This window comes from Hypanus sabinus, chromosome 3 (assembly GCF_030144855.1).
Source record: "Hypanus sabinus isolate sHypSab1 chromosome 3, sHypSab1.hap1, whole genome shotgun sequence".
Taxonomy (NCBI): domain Eukaryota; kingdom Metazoa; phylum Chordata; class Chondrichthyes; order Myliobatiformes; family Dasyatidae; genus Hypanus; species Hypanus sabinus.
This window is the reverse complement of record NC_082708.1, coordinates 129,362,402-129,380,363: the sequence shown is the minus strand read 5'-3', so window position 1 is coordinate 129,380,363 and position 17,962 is coordinate 129,362,402.

Here is a 17,962-nt window from a genome sequence, read left to right as displayed (position 1 = left end):
AGGGATATCGGGAGAGGGCAGGAACGGGGTACTGATTGTGTATGATCAGCCATGATCACAGTGAACGGTGGTGCTGGCTAGAAGGGCTGAATGGCCTACTCCTGCACCTACTGTCTACTGTCTATTGTCTATAAATAAAGCCTCTTGTTAAACGTATAAAACATGTCTGCATCAGGTCTATCCTGTATTTCCATGCAATGTTACATTAGGCTGTTACACATCTATTGTCAGAGAAGTACTTGCATAAATAGGTAAACCACCTTCATACAAGCAAGGACAGAAAACAGGGCAAAGTGAGTATACTTATTTATTCAGTAAGTTTTAGGTCAAAGTATTTGGTGAGTACATTTCTAACTCTTCTGGCTTCAGTCTCGTTGTTGTCTGTTCTGAAATTGTTAGGTTGCTTTCAAGAAAATATTGAAATGGCGCACTGCCGTCACCATCTGTTCCGGCAAGTCATGACAGCGTTTTTAGATTTCTCCGGTTACCCCGTCCACACTGCTCCGGCCAAGTGGCGTTTTCAAAATTAGACACTTTGGAGAGCATTCCTGAAGAGCTCTGGCTTCGGGGGACAAAAACGCCATTTTAGTGTGGATGGAGGGTAAAAACGAAGAGAAAAAGCTTCTGTTATGGATTTATCTGGTGTAGTTTGGACGTAGCCTTACTCTGCTGAGAGTTTGTAAACTCTAATGGGAAGGCTTGATGTTTTCATGCAGACATGTCTCTGACTCAGTCAAATTGCCCATTTTATGCGAGCTTACTTGATTTAATACTGAATGCTCTTGCTATTTTCTACTATCCTTTGTCATGCCTGTAGGGTGAACATTATATTCTTTACATCTGATTCAATGTCTCTGGACAGCAATCTTGTAAACGTATGCACTGTGGCGTTCTGCTTGGGTGCTCAGTATTCAATTTTAGACCAGGTTGGCACAACATTGTGGGCCAAAGGACTTGTACTGTGCAGTAATGTTCTAAGTTTAAAATGGTTCATTCTTGATGTTGCTGTTATTGGAATTGCAGACCTGGATCCAAAAGGTGACCAAAGTAAATGTTATTTTAGGGTAGGGTAAGGGGTGTAAACATATGCATAATTCACAGCCACTGACATTGAGCTGGGGTTCACTTTAAGAGTCTGGTTTGATGTGATGATGTAATGACATGAATTTTTATTCCTGCACATTATGTTCTGTGTTTGGTTGACAATAAAGGAGTTGTTACGGTTTCCCTTAAACTTAAAACACCTCTGGCATTTTATTTACAAACACCTACAGTATGTTTAACAAGAATGGGAAGAACTTTGTGATCATAAGTATAATTGTCTTTGGCACCTTTCCTATTTGTGTACATTTCCTCATTGCTCTCTGTGTGCAATACTCTTGCTGGCTCTCAACTAATAATACAGATTATAACTGCCCAAAATGCAAAATTTTTTGACAGAGGTTACAAGTCTTCCGTTGTTCCATTCCAAATTGTTGTGCTTATCCTTCCTCAGTGGTGCCAGGATAATATTGGACCATGTATAGGAAAAGTTGAATTTTGCTGACATTTCAGGGCTTCCAAGCCTTGACTTTGGCCTTGACCTTTTCCTTCACGGGCTGTTGTCAGAAAAATAAATGATTCATTTGGTCCAAGTATGCTCAAAGACTTCAAGAATTGTATGTTATGTTAAAGCCTCCTGAATGTCTTCAAACTTTCAAAGATTTTTCTTTTCTGTAGCTGTCACAAGCAAGATATTGTCTTTGTTGCATAGATAATGTTGGACTTCCTTAGCATCTTGCTTATGATGGCTTGAAGAATAGGGTTATAATACAGTGGCTTGGTATATTATTAAAACCTTTTATGAATGTTAATTGTTGGATAGTGGAGACTTCAGCTATGAGTTTATTTTCATTAGAAAAACAAAACCATCTTTTACATACCATTAAGCAAGAACATTGCAATTTTCAGCTTTTTCCATTGTTCTATAGCAGACATTTTCTGCTTCAGTTTTAGAGAAAAAAATATTTCTGCTTCAAATAATTACTTGATTATTCTTATCTGACATGGTGAAGAGATGGGAAAAACAGAATACACTTCCTGAAATACAATAGGAACAAACTGCCCCTTGAAAAACAAACATGAAGACTGTTGTGCTAAAGGCTGGTGGAAGATAGTGCATGAAGAACATTGTAACAGAACACAGTATCCAAATTCAAATTTATGTTTTAAAGAAAAATGTTAAGAAATTGCTTAATATTGTTAGAAATTTTGCAAGTTGTTTAAGATTTCTGGATGCATGAATAATAGAATTGCAAGAGTTTACTGTATAATGTACCATAGAACATTAGACATTGGAGCAGAATTAGGCCATTCAGTCCTTCAAATCTCCTCCACCATTCCATCATGGCTGACTTATTCTCCTGCCTTCTTCCCACCACCTTTGATGCCCTGACTAATCAAGAGTATATTAACCTCTGCTTTAAATATACGCAAAGACAAACAGCCTCTACAGCTGTCTGTGGTAATGAAGTCCAAAAATCCAAAACCCTCTGGCTAAAGACATTTCTGATCATCTCTGCTCTAACTGGATTTCCCTCTAGTCAGAGACACCCCAACTATAGGAAACATCCTCTCCACATCTGCTCTATCTAGGCTCTTCGATATTTGATAGGTTTCAATACGATCCCCCTCAATTACCTAAACTCCAGCGAGTACATCCCAAAGCCATCAAACTCTCATCATATGTATCATATGTAAAGGGGGTTTCTTCTTTTTTCTTTGTTACTGTTGGGAAAGGGTTTCTTTTTGTTAACTAGCAGGAATGCTAATTTACTGATACTGAGAATGGTATTCCTTTGTAAACCAAATGGGGATTAATGTTCTTTCTTCTGAGTCTGTAAGCTTTTGTTGACGGGCTTTTGGGGAGATCGGCGCGAGGGGGTCGAGAGAGAGGACGCAATGCTCTAAGCTGGGCGAGGATCGGACCCCAAAGGGAGGTCCGAGGCCGGAAGATTCTCCGAGGAGGGGGGGGGGGGGGGATGAAGCTAGATGTGCTTGGTTGACCACTCGGAGGGTCCTGAGCTGTTTGGAGAGTCCGAGGAGTTCGGAGGGTCCTGAGCTGCGAGTCGAGGAGTTCGGAGGGGATCGAATGGTGGCCAGAAGACTTCAGAAATTGAGCTCCAACGGCTGTGCACGAAGTGGTTTGGACTTTGATAAGTTTGGCGCCTTTTCTTTAATTTTCTCTTCATATATACTGTATCATTATTAATCACTTAGTTATAGTAACCTTTATAAATTGTACTCATTTAATCGCATATGGTGTACTGTCTGTTTTTGGGCGAGGCGGGGACATCACACAGCATCCACACCAGCTGATTACCCAGTTTGGCGGGGCCGAAGGCTGCTCTCCCTAGATGAAATGAGCTGAGCGAGCCTGAGGCGACCCAGGGGGTTACATTGTGGGGTGCTTGTCCGGGGTTGATTTCTGTGGAAGCTGTGTGATCACCCTCTTTAAATTGTGTCTGCGGCGAAGAGCTGGTGTGCCTTTGTGGGTGTGTGATTGCTGGTTATCGCTGCGTGTGTGTTGGGTGGGGTGGCTGCTGTTGTTAGCCTCGAGGTCGTTGTTCGAGTTCCAACTAGTGCTGACGAAATGGTGATGGGACCATGGGTTGTCCGTACTGTTTGGAGAGTGAGGAGTGACAGGTTGGGATGTTTCAGCAGTGGTGGGCTCCGCCCGGTTATTGGAATAATGTCCAGCCCTAAAGGGGCGGAAGCGGGGGCGGAGCGGACCTCTCAGTTGTTGGGTGAGTGGCAGTGCTTGGCTGAGGAAAAGCGACAGGGACGGGCTGGTGACTTTGTTAGAACTGTCGGGCGAAATTACCTCGAAGTGACCGCTGCCAGTTCTGGGAAAGTGTGGGAAAATGCGTGTGGTTTGACTGGAAGTCAAATGCCGCAGCTGGGGGGCTTATCATATCCGTGGCAGGAGATTGGTGGGAAGTTTTTAGGGTATCCCTTTTTGCCTAGGGGGGCAGTTAAATTGCTTGTGGTGCAAAGGGGATCTGTCAAGGGGATCAGTTGTTCCGTTGATTCGAGAGGTGTCGGGAAACTTAGAGGAGGCCCAGTGGGGGAACGGCTTGGGGTCTCTGGGGGAGCACGTTCCCAGCAATGTACCAACGAACTCCCGAAAGGAGCAGACTCTATTCCTGAAGGCTTAGAGGGGCCATGCGCACAGGTGTTGTTACGGATGGATGGAAGTCAAGTTAAAGCCATCCTCGGCACTGGGGCGCCAGTTAAGTTGCTGTACAGTTTGTTTCATAACCGTTATTGGAAGCATTTACCCTTGGCGACATTGAGGACACTGGAGATTCGGGGTACCAGTGCCGGTGATTATCCAGACGACGGTTGTTGGTCAGTGAAAATGGAGTTCTTAGAGGCAAATGTGGAGGAGACTGAGGTTCATGAATCATTAATGCTGATGTGTCCGGACACTGTTGAGACGGGCAGCGTTTCTGTTTTGGAGAGAACCAATATCCTGCTGGTGCACTTGGGGGCCTGCCCAGAGGAGGCAGCTGAGCGCTGTTTGGAGGCATTGTCGATGCACCCAGAGTTTCGAGCTGCTTGTGCGGACGTGTGCAGCAGCATTGGGCCGATACCGAATTCAAACAAGAGCCAGTGGTGGTACGGCCTGGGGGAAGTATCTGAGGGTGAGACCCTCTTAGTGGACGCTGCGAAATACCACGAGGGAGGGGAGTTGACTGCTGAAGACACCTCGGAGAGAGAGAGGTTGCGGCGACTGGCCCCTGAAGCCGTGGAAGAAGTAGGCAGCGTGTGTGTGGATTGTATTGCGTTGAAGAGGCGCACTGTCAGTGACCAGAATATGGCCCTGAGGGCCAGAGAGGCGATGGCCTGTCTGAGTGGTGTGAAGTGATTTAAGGTGCTGGATCTGAGGAGTGGATGTTGCCAGATCCCAATGAATGGGGCCGACAAGGACAAGACGGCCGTTATAAATTCCCTAGGAGTCTTCGGGTCCGAAAAGATGCCACAGGGTATATTTGGAACCCTTGCAACCTTCCTGCGGGGCAGGTGGAAGACCATAGGGGATATGGAGGCGTTTGGAGTTTTGGTGTATGTGGATGATCTCTTGGTATTTGGATTTGCCTCAGGAAAATATGAAGTGAGGTCGTTGCAGGAGCAGCTGAGAACTACCGAGTTAAAGTGTTTTCTGGACACGTGCCAGGGCTGGCGAAGGTCGCAGCTCGTGAGTGACTGTCTCTACGGAATCAAGTTTGAAATGAAGACGGAGAGACTGGAGAAAGCGATCTGGAACCAGTCGGAAGACTTACAAGTTGGAGAGAATGAAGAAAGTTGTCTGACTGAGGGTAATAGCAAACTGAGAACCCGGAGAGGGGAGTTTGTGGAGGTGAAGAAATTACAGATGAATCTCAGAAGAGAGAAGCGGAAGCTTGAAGGGAACCTGAAGATGACCATCGACAGTTCAAATGAAGTGCGAAACCTGAAAGTTGATCTGGAAGAAGTCATGAGGAAGAAAAAGCTGGAGAGAAGTGCAGTGAACACTGAACAGGAGGCTGAAGAGACTGCGGGAGCAGTGCAGGCCACGTGTTTCCGTTTGGAGAAGATCAAACAGCAGCTACCGATCACAGGAATGAGGAAGAATACAGATTCGATGGATGATGTGCTGGATGTGTGGTACATGCTGCCTTTTGCTGACTTTCCCTCGATTGAGGAAGAGACCTTTGGCCCTTCTCCCATTGAGTCAGGTGTAGTGGGGAGGGTTAGCTGTGTGCAGTGTGGGGCATGAGTGAGAGGTTGAGAGAGGAGTTGGTAGTGGGCCCAAGGTATCCCCAGTTGTGTCCGAGCCTGAAGGGTTTAGGTGAGGGGGTACGGAGGCCTCAGAAGGGTTAGAGAACTCCCAGATAGTTGGCCTAAGTAGCGCCTGAGGAACAGGGCGTGAGGGTTACTGTGTGGGGAGGAGATGTCACTGTTTGTGCTTGGATTACGGTGTGTTGGCAGGAAAGGTGGCGAGTTATTTAGTAGTCATGAGGACATGACTTATTTGGTGGAGGGAGAGTGTAAAGGAAGTTTCTTCTTTTTTCTTTGTTACTGTTGGGAAAGGGTTTCTTTTTGTTAACTAGCAGGAATGCTAATTTACTGATACCGAGAATGGTATTCCTTTGTAAACCAAATGGGGATTAATGTTCTTTCTTCTGAGTCTGTAAGCTTTTGTTGACGGGCTTTTGGGGAGATCGGCGCGAGGGGGTCGAGAGAGAGGACGCAATGCTCTAAGCTGGGCAAGGATCGGACCCCAAAGGGGGGTCCGAGGCCGGGAGATTCTCCGAGGGGGGGGGGATGAAGCTAGATGTGCTTGGTTGACCACTCGGAGGGTCCTGAGCCGTTTGGAGAGTCCGAGGAGTTCAGAGGGTCCTGAGCTGCGAGTCGAGGAGTTCGGAGGGGATCGAATGGTGGCCAGAAGACTTCAGAAATTGAGCTCCAACGGCTGTGCACGAAGTGGTTTGGACTTTGATAAGTTTGGCGCCTTTTCTTTAATTTTCTCTTCATATATACTGTATAGTTATTAATCACTTAGTTATAAATTGTACTCATTTAATCGCATATGGTGTACTGTCTGTTTTTGGGTGAGGCGGGGACATCACACAGCATCCACACCAGCTGATTACCCAGTTTGGTGGGGCCGAAGGCTGCTCCCCCTAGACGAAATGAGCTGAGCGAGCCTGAGGCGACCCAGGGGGTTACACATATGTTGACCTTTCCATTCTTGGGATCATTCTCATGAAGCACCTCCGGACCCTCTCCAATGCCAGTATATGTTTTCTTAGATAAGGGGCCCAAAAGTGCAGTTTGACTCAATGCTTTATAAAGTCTGAGAATTACATCCTTTCTTTTATATTCTAGTCCTCTCAAAATACATGCTGACATTGCATTTGCTTTCCTCACCACAGACTCAATCTGCAAATTAATCTTTAAGGAATCCTGCATGAAGATGTTGTGGTGTGAATGAAATCACTGGAGAAAGAGTTACTGGTAGATACAAAGCAGCTTCTTTATTTGACAAAACCAGGTGCAGCAGGCATCTTATCATACTGAGTCACTTTTGGTGGAAAGGTCTGCTGCCCAACGTGGGGCTCGATATTTATTTGCTACACACACAAAGGACAATTCCATATTTACAAATTATAGACAATGCTTTCTTTTGAAGCTACATACGGACTTCATACTTCCCAATTACATCGATCCCACCAGTGCCAGCAGAGTCAGGACTGGTATTCAGGACTCCATTGTTCCAAACTGAATCCACAATACTTTTATTTGGTATTTTACGTGCTTAACATGACTGACAATCCATATTTGCAAAGTATAGTTAATGCTGTCTTTGAAGCTGCATGCAAACCTGACACCTTCTCACCAGCAGAGTCTGGATTGGTATTCTGGTATTCACAGCTTTTAGGAAATGCACTGTCAAGGAACAGAAGATGGGTGGCTGAAGCCATTTACTAAGTGTTAATGAGCTAAACCCCAAAAATTACTCTAACAGTCCCTCCTCTTGGCCCTCCTGGACAAAAATAAATTTGTACCAGGAAAGAGCAACCTAGGAGGATCTACTCAAATAGGGCAGCAAAAATGCCCTGCCTCGAAATCCCCCCCAATTTTTTTGCCTCGATATCTACCCGAGCATTCCCTAATCACTACCTACCAAATGTTAAGCAGAGAGGCTGTTCCAGAAATTTGAACAAGTGTTTAGAAATGCGGCTTCTTTCGAGTGCCTGTTGGCTCTTTCCCCGCAGGCTGATTGCAGCTTAATCACATTCCTTTGTCTTCAGCCCTTTGTTCTCTGTTTGCTAAAACTCTCTTTCCAGGAGCACCCGCAGGCTCTCTCATTGATGTACAGGAAGGGGTTGGGGTGGCCTTGATGTAAGTGTCTGCAAAGACCTCTCCCTGGTGGAACCCCATTCTGAACTGTCTGGTCAATCGCTGGCTCAACTGCTGAAAAGGGCCCAGCTCCTCAGCCTGGGGGTGACCGCTTTCAGAGGCCGTGTGCTGTATGCCATCGAAGTTGTGGAACTTGCTGCCTCTGCTTTACCGTAAAAATCCCTCTCCATCAATTTTCCAATATTTTTCTGTTCCACGCTATTAAGCTAATTATCTACCTTCAGCAACCAGCCTTCTTTACTGAGTACCAGCATCATCATCATGCTTTAGCAGGCTATTCGTGGTTTTCCAACAGGCTCTCAGTGTCTCTGCCATGCTCTCGGGGTTTTCTGCCTTTACATTTCCTCCGGGTATGTTTTCATCCACTATGGTCAGGTCTGGCATGGCTGGCTGGTGTTCCTCTCTTAGGTTCTCTGTAATTACATGGTTATTGGGTACACTTGATCCCCTGCTCTGTCTGCGGGATCAACAAGAGAGTGAGTCCTATGCTTGAACCTGAGTCCAGTGTTTTCACACAAGTCTGCACACTGACAAACTTATCATTGGTTAAGCGTACCGTCTGTGGTCCTATCCACTTGGGGGCAAACCCTGGCCTTTCTGGATGTGGAAGAACTATCCCCTTTCCCTCTGGCTCTCTCTGATCAGCGATTCGCTGCTGTTGTTTGGCTCCGTCCTTCAACACTTTTAAGTTGGTTACAAGGGTCTTTCACATATTTGGTCATTCTATTCCTGTAAGCCCCAGGCTCCCTGTAACCCGTAATTACCCCATAAGGGAGTCGCATTGCTCGCCCCATCAATAATTCGTAGGGGCTGAGACCCAACATGTGGTTCGAGGTTGCTCGCAATCTCATCAGGATTCCCGGTAATACATCAACCCATGTCTTTCCTGTCTCAGCTACATGCTAATGCATTCTTGTTTGTTTGGTTTATCCTTTCTACCATCCCTGCACTCTGGGGGTGGTCGGGCACATGGAACTATTGTCAAATCCCTAGCAGTCGGCACATTTCCTTCATCACTTTCACCGTGAAATGTGCTCCCTGGTCTGAATCCACCTGGACTGGGGTTCCCCACCTTGGGAGGATTTCCTGAACTGGGATCCATGCAGCGGTGCTGGCAGTGCAGTCCCTTGTTGGGAAAGCCTCTACTCATGTGAAGTGATCCATAATTACTGGACAGTAGCTTTTCCCCCTGCTTCTTGGCAGGGGCCCTGTGTAGTCTATCTGGATGTTTTCCCAGGGTCCCCTCGGCCGAGGCTGATTTTCCAGCTGAAGCTTTTTGCCCTTACCAGGGTTACGCTCAGCACAAGTGATACATCGGCGGCAGAAATTCTCAGCATCCCTGCCCATCCCTGGCCACCACCAGTCCTCCTGGAGGGTTGTGATCATGTTCTGCCTTCCCATGATGTAACTTCAATAGTATCTGTCTAATACATGGTGGGGCCACCAAGACTCTTTCCTCCCTGTGTGTCCAGCACCCATTTGGTCCCTCCTTTGCCCTTCTTCTCCTCCATTTTTCCTTCTCTTCTGTCTTTACCTCTTCATATAATTTTACTAAGCTGGCTTCTCTCGTTTCTTCCTGCATGCTTGCAATTTCAATTGCCTCTTGTTCCTCTGCTGCCTTCTTCGCAGCAATGTCTGCCCTTGGAGGAACTGATGGCTTTCCTGGCATATTGGGTGGGTTGGTAGTGGCCACAGTCTCTCTGTGTATCCCTTGGTGTTCTTGTTCCTTCACTATACCCTGAGCAGTGGTCAGTGCGTCAGTTGTTATAGGGTACTGCATTCGCTGCCCCTGACTTCTGTTTTCCCTTTATTGAATTTATTTTCCCTTTATTGAATCTAAAACAGCTCCTGCTTCCCTTAGGATGTCTATTCCAAGGATAGTGCCCTTGGAAGTACATACCCAGAAATACACCGGACGCTGCACTCCCCCAATTTCGAATATTTGCAACTTGCTTCTTTCTGCTTTCACTGTTTTCCCTCCTGCACCCCTGATATAAATAACCTGTCTGGTTGTTGGCAAGGGTAGGTCTGTTATCAATACCGATGCCCCTGTGTCCACTAACATATTACATTGTGTACATTCGCGGGTCACCAGCGCTGGCAGTGAAGCCCACCTTTTTCTGACCTTAGAGCTGTCTTTACTAGCTCTTTGATCTGATCGATGGTCAGACTGGGCACCAGTGGGATGAGAGATTGCGTGTCTGCTGTGATGTTCATCTGTTTTTCTTTCCTTTGTTTTGGGCACTGCCTCCAACCATGTCCCAATAGGCCTCATCTGTAGCATATCAACTCCTGACACCATTGCTGACACCAAATGTGGCGTGAATGAAATCACCGGAGAGAGAGTTACTGGTAGATACAAAGCAGCTTCTTTATTCGACAAAACCAGGTACAGCAGGCATCATATCATACCAAGATGCTTTCAGTGGAAAGGTCTGCTACCTAATGTGGGGCTTGATATTTATTTGCTACACACACACACACACACACACACACACACACACACACACACACACACACACACACAGGACAAATTCATATTTACAAAGTATAGACAATGCTTTCTTTTGAAGCTACATACGAACTTTACGCTTCCTGATTACATCTATCCCACCGGTATCAGCAGAATCAGGACTGGTATTCAGGAATCCATTGTTCTAAACTGAATCCACAATACATTTATTTGGTATTGTCATCCAACTATATATAAATACCTATGAATACAGGAAAATATAACACTGAGGGCTAATGTGCAATACACAGAACCAACATTCATACACAGCACAAGGCAGATATAGCACATACAATTATGACAGCAGCAAACATACAGTCACAAGAAAATTGTCCAAGTCCCTGAGTGTCATGTTCTGTAGATTGATGGTGTATGGGAAGCTGTTGGCAAGAACAAGCCTGCAGCAATCCAATCATCACACACTAGTACAGCCGCACATGAACGCAATCCAGCTTGTCTTCCACTGAGTGAACAATAGAGGGGCCAGCACCCAACCTAGCATGGACACCAGCCATGCCACACTGGCTCCAACGTCTCCTCCCATGGCAGCTGCAACAGGTGACCTGCAGCATGAGGACCTGGTCTGTGCAACAATCGTGGCCATGCAGCACCCCCAGCATCAGTCTCGCCAATGACTTGCAGTACTTAAATTAGCAAATGACTTTCATGGCTTTGGGAATTTTTATCCCTTTCAAAACGTTATGTGGTGCTGGTAAAAAATATGGAATCTTTTGAATAAGTATGAAATAATCAAAAAGATTCATGCTAAATATGAACTTGATCTCCTTCATTGTGAAATCTACTGCAGAAAGGTAGCATGCTTTCCTCTTACTGGTTTTAACAACATTGGTTTTGTAAGACTATTCTAATGATCGCAGTCTCTGCTCATGATCCATAATGTAACAGTTACAAGGTGTTAAACTTAAGGACTGATGTCTGAAGTAATTCACACCAGTATGCTTGTTGGTGAGGCTGGTAGAGCCAAGCAGTCAGTCACCTGGCATCTTTCAGCAAGAGGACTTACTTTATATGAATTTCAGATACTACACAGTTTTGATTATAACTTTGCTACCAAGCCTTAGAGGTATTCTTTTCATGAATTTAAACAGACAAAGGCAAAGTTCTCAAGAAAAAATTTTGGTAATCAGAATATAATCCTTGAAAGTCCAGTGGTTATTACACGGACAAAGTATAATTTACTGCAGCTGTGTTAAAATCAGTTCAACATGCTGCTCCAATTTTTAATCTCACTTCATATTTATAATGGGAATACAGAATTGATTCATGAGATTTCCTAGATCTGGCCTTTATTCATTGCCAATTGATTTCAGAAGGCTATTTTGAAAGCACATTTGAGGATTCTTCCATTCCCGGGTTCTCAGGCACTTTATGCAGACCAGTGGTTTCCCATTAGAAAGCGCACATTTTTTTTACTCACTTTGTCATTCCTACTTAACCTGCTCCTGATTATTTGCTGCTTCAACCAGTTTTTATTTTTGGGTTGTGCTCTTACTGAACCCCTGCTCTTGCTATGTCAGGAAAAATTAGTGGTCTTATGATGTGCATTAGTAGCAAAAACCTACCTGATTTAGAGTTGAGTTTAAGCTTGGAGTAAGTTGAAGCGATAGTCAGTAAGTAATAGATGAATTTGCTTGAGGCAGAGGGCAAATTTGTTCTGGGGTTAATATATTTTGAGTAAAACTTATGAGGGATTATTAGATTTGTCAAAATATTTTCTGCAAAAATGAAACTGCGACATCACCATAACTAGTCCTATGTTCTTTACAATAAATAAATTGTCCTGCAGAGTTTATTATGATTAAATATTCATAAAATGTGAAGGAGTGTTGGACAGATATTTTAGGTGGTGAGTGAATCTAGAGAATACACAGAAGTGATGTGTAAATATTCTTTCTTTAACAAATTCAATTTTAGGCATTGCATAGAAAGCAAGCTTTTTTGACAACTTGTTTGAAAATGTGTGTGTTTTCTTAAGCTTGAAAATCCAGACATTTTGTCTATGCTACCTTATACTATCACAGGCTGTTGTCAGTACCTCCAGTTGAACTCTGTCTTTTTGTGTGTTTCCCCCTAGTTGTCAGTCTGTGGTTTTGTATTGCCTTGTGCTCCTGTTCTACTCTGGCCCCTGTATTACTGAGTACTCCACCTCGCATCTGTTTCTCATTATTACCTGTATTGTTGCCACCTGTGTCTCATTGTGCTCCACCTATCATCTGCCTCGCTGTTTATTGCTCAGTGTTTTTCAGTCCTGTGTGTGGCCAGATTGTGCCAATGAATTTTTCTGAGTCTGTCCAGGATCTCTATCTGTACTCTGTCTGAATATTGACTCTGCCTGTTTCCTGATTTCTCTGGATGTTTTGATCTTTGATGCTGACTTCACCTTGGGATTTATTACTTAATTAATATCACTGTGTGCACAGTACTGGGTCTGTGATTGGATCCCAGCTCCAATGTCCTGATAGTACAATCTGGCCAGAATGGATCTAGCAGATCCTGGTTGTCTGAGAGCTGCCCTGAAACAACAGGGAGTAATGCTGGTGAGACTCCAGAACCAGCTAGAGTCTGTGTTTGAGGCAGTGGAGTTGCTTTCTGCTGATGTAGCTGATCTTGGGGCCCAGACTCAGTCAATTCAGCTGCCCCAGAGTGCCCATCAGCATTCTGTGACTGCACCTTCCACCCTTCCCATGCTAATCCTGTCCAAGAGCCCTATCTGCATCTTCCAGAAAAGTACTCAGGTGAGCCTGGTGCCTGCCGCTCTTTTCGGCTGGAGCTTGGAGGCACAGTTCGACACCTTCCTGAACATCTTCTCTGAAGACAAAGGTGAACTGGTCTCCCAGGACCTTCCTGCCACCTTTGAAGCCCTGGTGTATTTGGCCATCCATATTGATGTTCACCTTCAGTAGTGCTGCAGAGGAAAGGGTTTCAGAAGGTCCCTGGGGGCACTAGGTGAGTTCCAAGATTTGTGTCAGTCTACCTTGCCCTGCCGTTTGCCCCGCCGTTTGCTCCGTCGACAATTCCCGCTTTAGAGCTCAAAGCTATGCATGTTGACTGCACCCGCCTGACGCCAACTGAAAGACAAAGGAGAATCAGCACTTGCTCCTGTCTGTATTGTGGCCAACCAGGCCATTTCATCTCCCCCTGCCCAGTAAAAACCAAGCACTCATCAGTAGGTCTGAGCGTGACCCCTGTCCAGCCTGCCTTGACACTGCTCCCTCTCATACCTGCTTCTCTAGAGTGGGCCATCCAACAGTGAGCAGTCTCCATCTTGGTTGATTCTGGTCCGGAGGGGTGTTTTATCAATTCTGGCTTGGCTGCCCAGTGGGGGTTAACCACGTCTGCTCTCCAGTCATCATTAATGGCCAACACCTTGAACGGTCAGAGACTGGCTAAAATCACCATGTCACTGCCTTGGTGAGTCTGTTTATCCGGCAATCATAATGAACAGTTAATCCTTTGTTATTGACTTTCTTCAAGCTCCCATTGTCCTGGGCAATCCCTGGTTAGTCAGACACAAACCCCACATTGACTGGCTCAGTTGCAAGATAGTAGGCTGGAGCCCATTCTGTTACTCCCACTGCCTCCTCCATATTCAAGCCCAGATTCCATTGAGGAATTTCTAGACCTTAGTGCCATCCCTCCTGAATACATGGACCTCAAGGCTGTGTTCAGCAAGTCCTGGGCCACTTCCCTGCCACCTCATCGTCCATAGGATTGTGCCATTAACCTCTTGCCTGGCCCATGTCTCCCAAGGGGCTGCTTGTATTCCCTGTCCATACTTGAAAGAGAAGCCATAAATAAGTACATTCAAGAGTCTTTGGCTGCAGGCATCACCTGGCCATCTTCCTCCCCTGCTGCTGCTGTCCTTTCCTTCGAAAAGAAGGATGACTCCTTGCATCCATGCATTGATTACTGGAGTCTGAATGAAGTCGTTGTTAGGAACCGTTACCCTCTTCTGCTCATGACCTTGGCATTTGAACTACTACAAGAGCCTCAGTTTTCACCAAGCTTGATCTCCGTAACGCCTACCATCTTGTCTGTCTCCGTAACGCCTACCATCTTTTCTGTATCCACAAAGGAGACAAGTGGAAGAAGGCCTTCGACTCCACCTCAGGCCATTATGAGTATCTGGTCATGCCATTCAGTCTCGCCAATGCCCCTGCCATATTCCAAGCCCTGGCAAATGATGTTCTCAGGGACATGTTGAACCAATTTGTTTTTGTGTATCTCGACGACATTTTGGTGTTTTTTTTTGCAAAGTCCTTGCTGAACATACAGGTTACGTCCGCAGAGTTCTCCAGCACCTTCTGGAGAACCAGCTCTTTATGAAGGTTGAGAAATGTGAGTTTTGTTGGAATACAGTCTCCTTCCTGGGGTATGTTATTTCAGGCAGTTCCATTCAGGTGGACCAACATAAGGTCAAGGTGGTGGTCGAATGGCCCCAACCCTTGACTCGTCGGGAGTTGCAACGCATTTTGGGCTTCGCTAATTTTATCACCACTTCATCAGAAATTACAGTACCCTGGCTGCACCCCTCACTGTTCCTACCTCATCGGCTGTCAGATTCTCCTGGTCCCCTGCTGCTGAAAGAACATTTCACCTCTGCCTCCATTCCTGATTCAACCTTACATTGACCGGCAGTTCATTTTGGAGGTGGATACATCTGACATTGGTGTAGGAGCTGTTCTCTCTCAGCACTTTGCCAAGGATGAGAAGGTACAGCCCTGTGCCACATTCTCACACCGCCTCACTCCCACAGAATGGACTTACGATGCCAGAAACCGGGAGCTGCTGGCTGTGAAGCTAGCTCTGGAGGAGTGGAGGCATTGGCTGCAGGGAGCAAAGGTGCCATTCTTAGTCTGGACTGATCACATGAATCTGGAATATATCCATACGACCAAGTGTCTCAACTCCCATCATGCTTGTTGGTCCCTGTTTTTCTCAAGATACAATTTTACTCTGTCCTTCTGCCCTGGTTCCAAAAATGGAAAATGTGATGCCCTGTCCTGAAGATTTCCTTCCTCTGAGACCCCTGAGGTACCTGATGTCATCCTCCTGCTCACTCCTTCTTGGGTGCAGTGCAATGGGACATTGAAGCCATGGTGCAAGCTGCTCAACAGAGTGAGGTGCCTCTAGTCAATGCCCCACTAAATGTGTTTATATTCCCAGCTCTGTCCGCTGACGGGTGTTGCAGTTAGATCATTCTTCCAGGTTATCCTGTCACCCCTGGAACCAAGCATATGCAGACCTTCATCACCCAGTGGTTCTGGTTGTCCTCCGTGGGAGATGACATCTGCAACTTTGTTTCAGCCTGCTCGGTCTGCGCTCAAGGCAAGAACTCTAACCAATCACCTGCTGGTCTGTCGCAGCCCCTGTCTATCCCCAAAAGACCCTGGTCCCACATTGCCCTAGATTTTGTCACTGATTTCCCCCATCAGATGGTAATACCACCATTCTCTCAGTAGTTGATCATTTCTCTAAGTCTGTACACTTCATTCTTTACCTAAACTCTCCTCGGCCAAAGAAAGTCAAATTACTAGTACTGCAAGTTTTTAAATTACATGGTTTACCTGTAGATTTTGTGTCAGACAGGGGCCCTCAATTCGCATTGAACTTCTGGAGGGCATTGTGTAATCTTTTGGGTGCCTCCGTGAGTCTGCCTTCAGGATTCCACCCACAGGCCAACCAACAGATAGATTGTGTTGCAGTGTCTTGTCGTTCCAAGCCCCATGTGTCCACCAGGGACAGCGTTTGTGGCTTTCAACCTGAGACCTGCCCCTCAAGGTGGATTCCTGCAAGCTCGCCCCTCACTTCATCGGCCCCTTTCCCATCGCTAAAGTCATCAGCCCTGCTGCCGTCCATTTCGAGCTCCCCTCCACTCTCCGCCACATTCATCCCACCATCCATGTGTCCCGAATCAAGCCTTTCATGAGCCTCACCTTGTGTCCTGTCCCCAAACCCCACCCCTTGTCTCTCCCCACTTCCATCACAGCTCATAGAGGGGTCAGAGGCCTTCACGGTGCATCGACTGCTGGGCATTCATCGCGAGGGCCATGGTCTCTGGTACCTTGTGGACTGGGAGGACTATGGTGCTGAGGAGAGGTACTGGGTCCCCACCTGTAACATCCTGGACCCCTCTCTCATCAGGAACTTTTATACCCAACACCCAGCTCTACCTGCCATGACACCAGGGGGCATCTGTGGGGGGGGGGGGGCGCGGTACTGTTAGTACCTCCAGTTGAACTGTCTTTTTGTGTTTACCCCCTAGCAGTCAGTCTGTGTTTTTGTATTGCCATGTGCTCCTGTCCCCGTTCCTGCTCTACTCCAGTCCCTGTATCACTGAGTACTCCGTCTCTCACCTGTTTCTCATTATCACCTGTATTGTTGCCACTTCTGTCTCATTGTGCTCCACCTATCATCTGCCTCTGTTTATTGCTCAGTGTACTTCAGTCCTGTGTTTTCACCTGTTTGTGGCCAGATTGTGCCAATGAATTTTCCTGAGTCTTTCCAGCATTTATATCTGCACTCTGTCTGAATATTGACTCTGCCTGTTTCCTGATTCTGGTTTTTGGATTTCTCTGGATGTTTTGATGTCTGCCTGAACTTTGACACTGATTTTGATTGCACCTTGGGATTTGTTACTCAAATAATATCACTGTGTGAACCGTACTGGGTCTGCGATTGGATCCCTGCTCCAGTATCCTGACTGCTGTGCTTCAACTGCAGCCCCTGATGGACTTGACATTTATCTTCTTGTAAAGATAAGAAGTTCAAGTATGTATCATCTAACTAATCATGAATCACAGGTGAGTTTAAAGTTTATTTTTAATAGTGTAATAAATCAAAATTATTGCCAACCTGTACTTCAAGCAAGGAAAAGTTAATTTTACATGTAGAGTTTCATTGCTTTAGATGTTCTGTATTACTGGAGACAGATTCTTTTAAAAAAGAAGTGAACTACATTTTTTAAGTCTTGTTTAATAAATTGTTTTTGAAAGGATTTGATCATGTCTATTTTGATGAAAAATTGTCAGTCTGACTAGTCTTGTAGTTAATTTTAGTGCTCACACTGGCTGCAGGTCCCTCTTGAAGAAACCACACCAGAACAAAAGGCCAGTGACTGCCCTTGATTCTTTCTTTTTTCAATATGTTTATTGAATTTCATATACACACACATAGTGTTCATAAGGGTACTTAAATCAAAATAAGATAGCACAAAATGCATTATATATAAATCATAGTGATACAATCACAGTATCAAATTTATTGATGTTCTATCAAATAAAATAAATGAACAATGAAATACATTAGTATGATTGATTATATTATTTAAAAAACTATACCCCCTACCAAGACAAAGCTGGTTGGAGAAAGGAAAAAGAGTATTTTACCATATAGTATTTAATAATAGCCCAGATCTATATTACAATAACAATTCAAAAGATTTTTAAAATAGTTCAGAAAGGGTCCTCATAATGTTTGAAA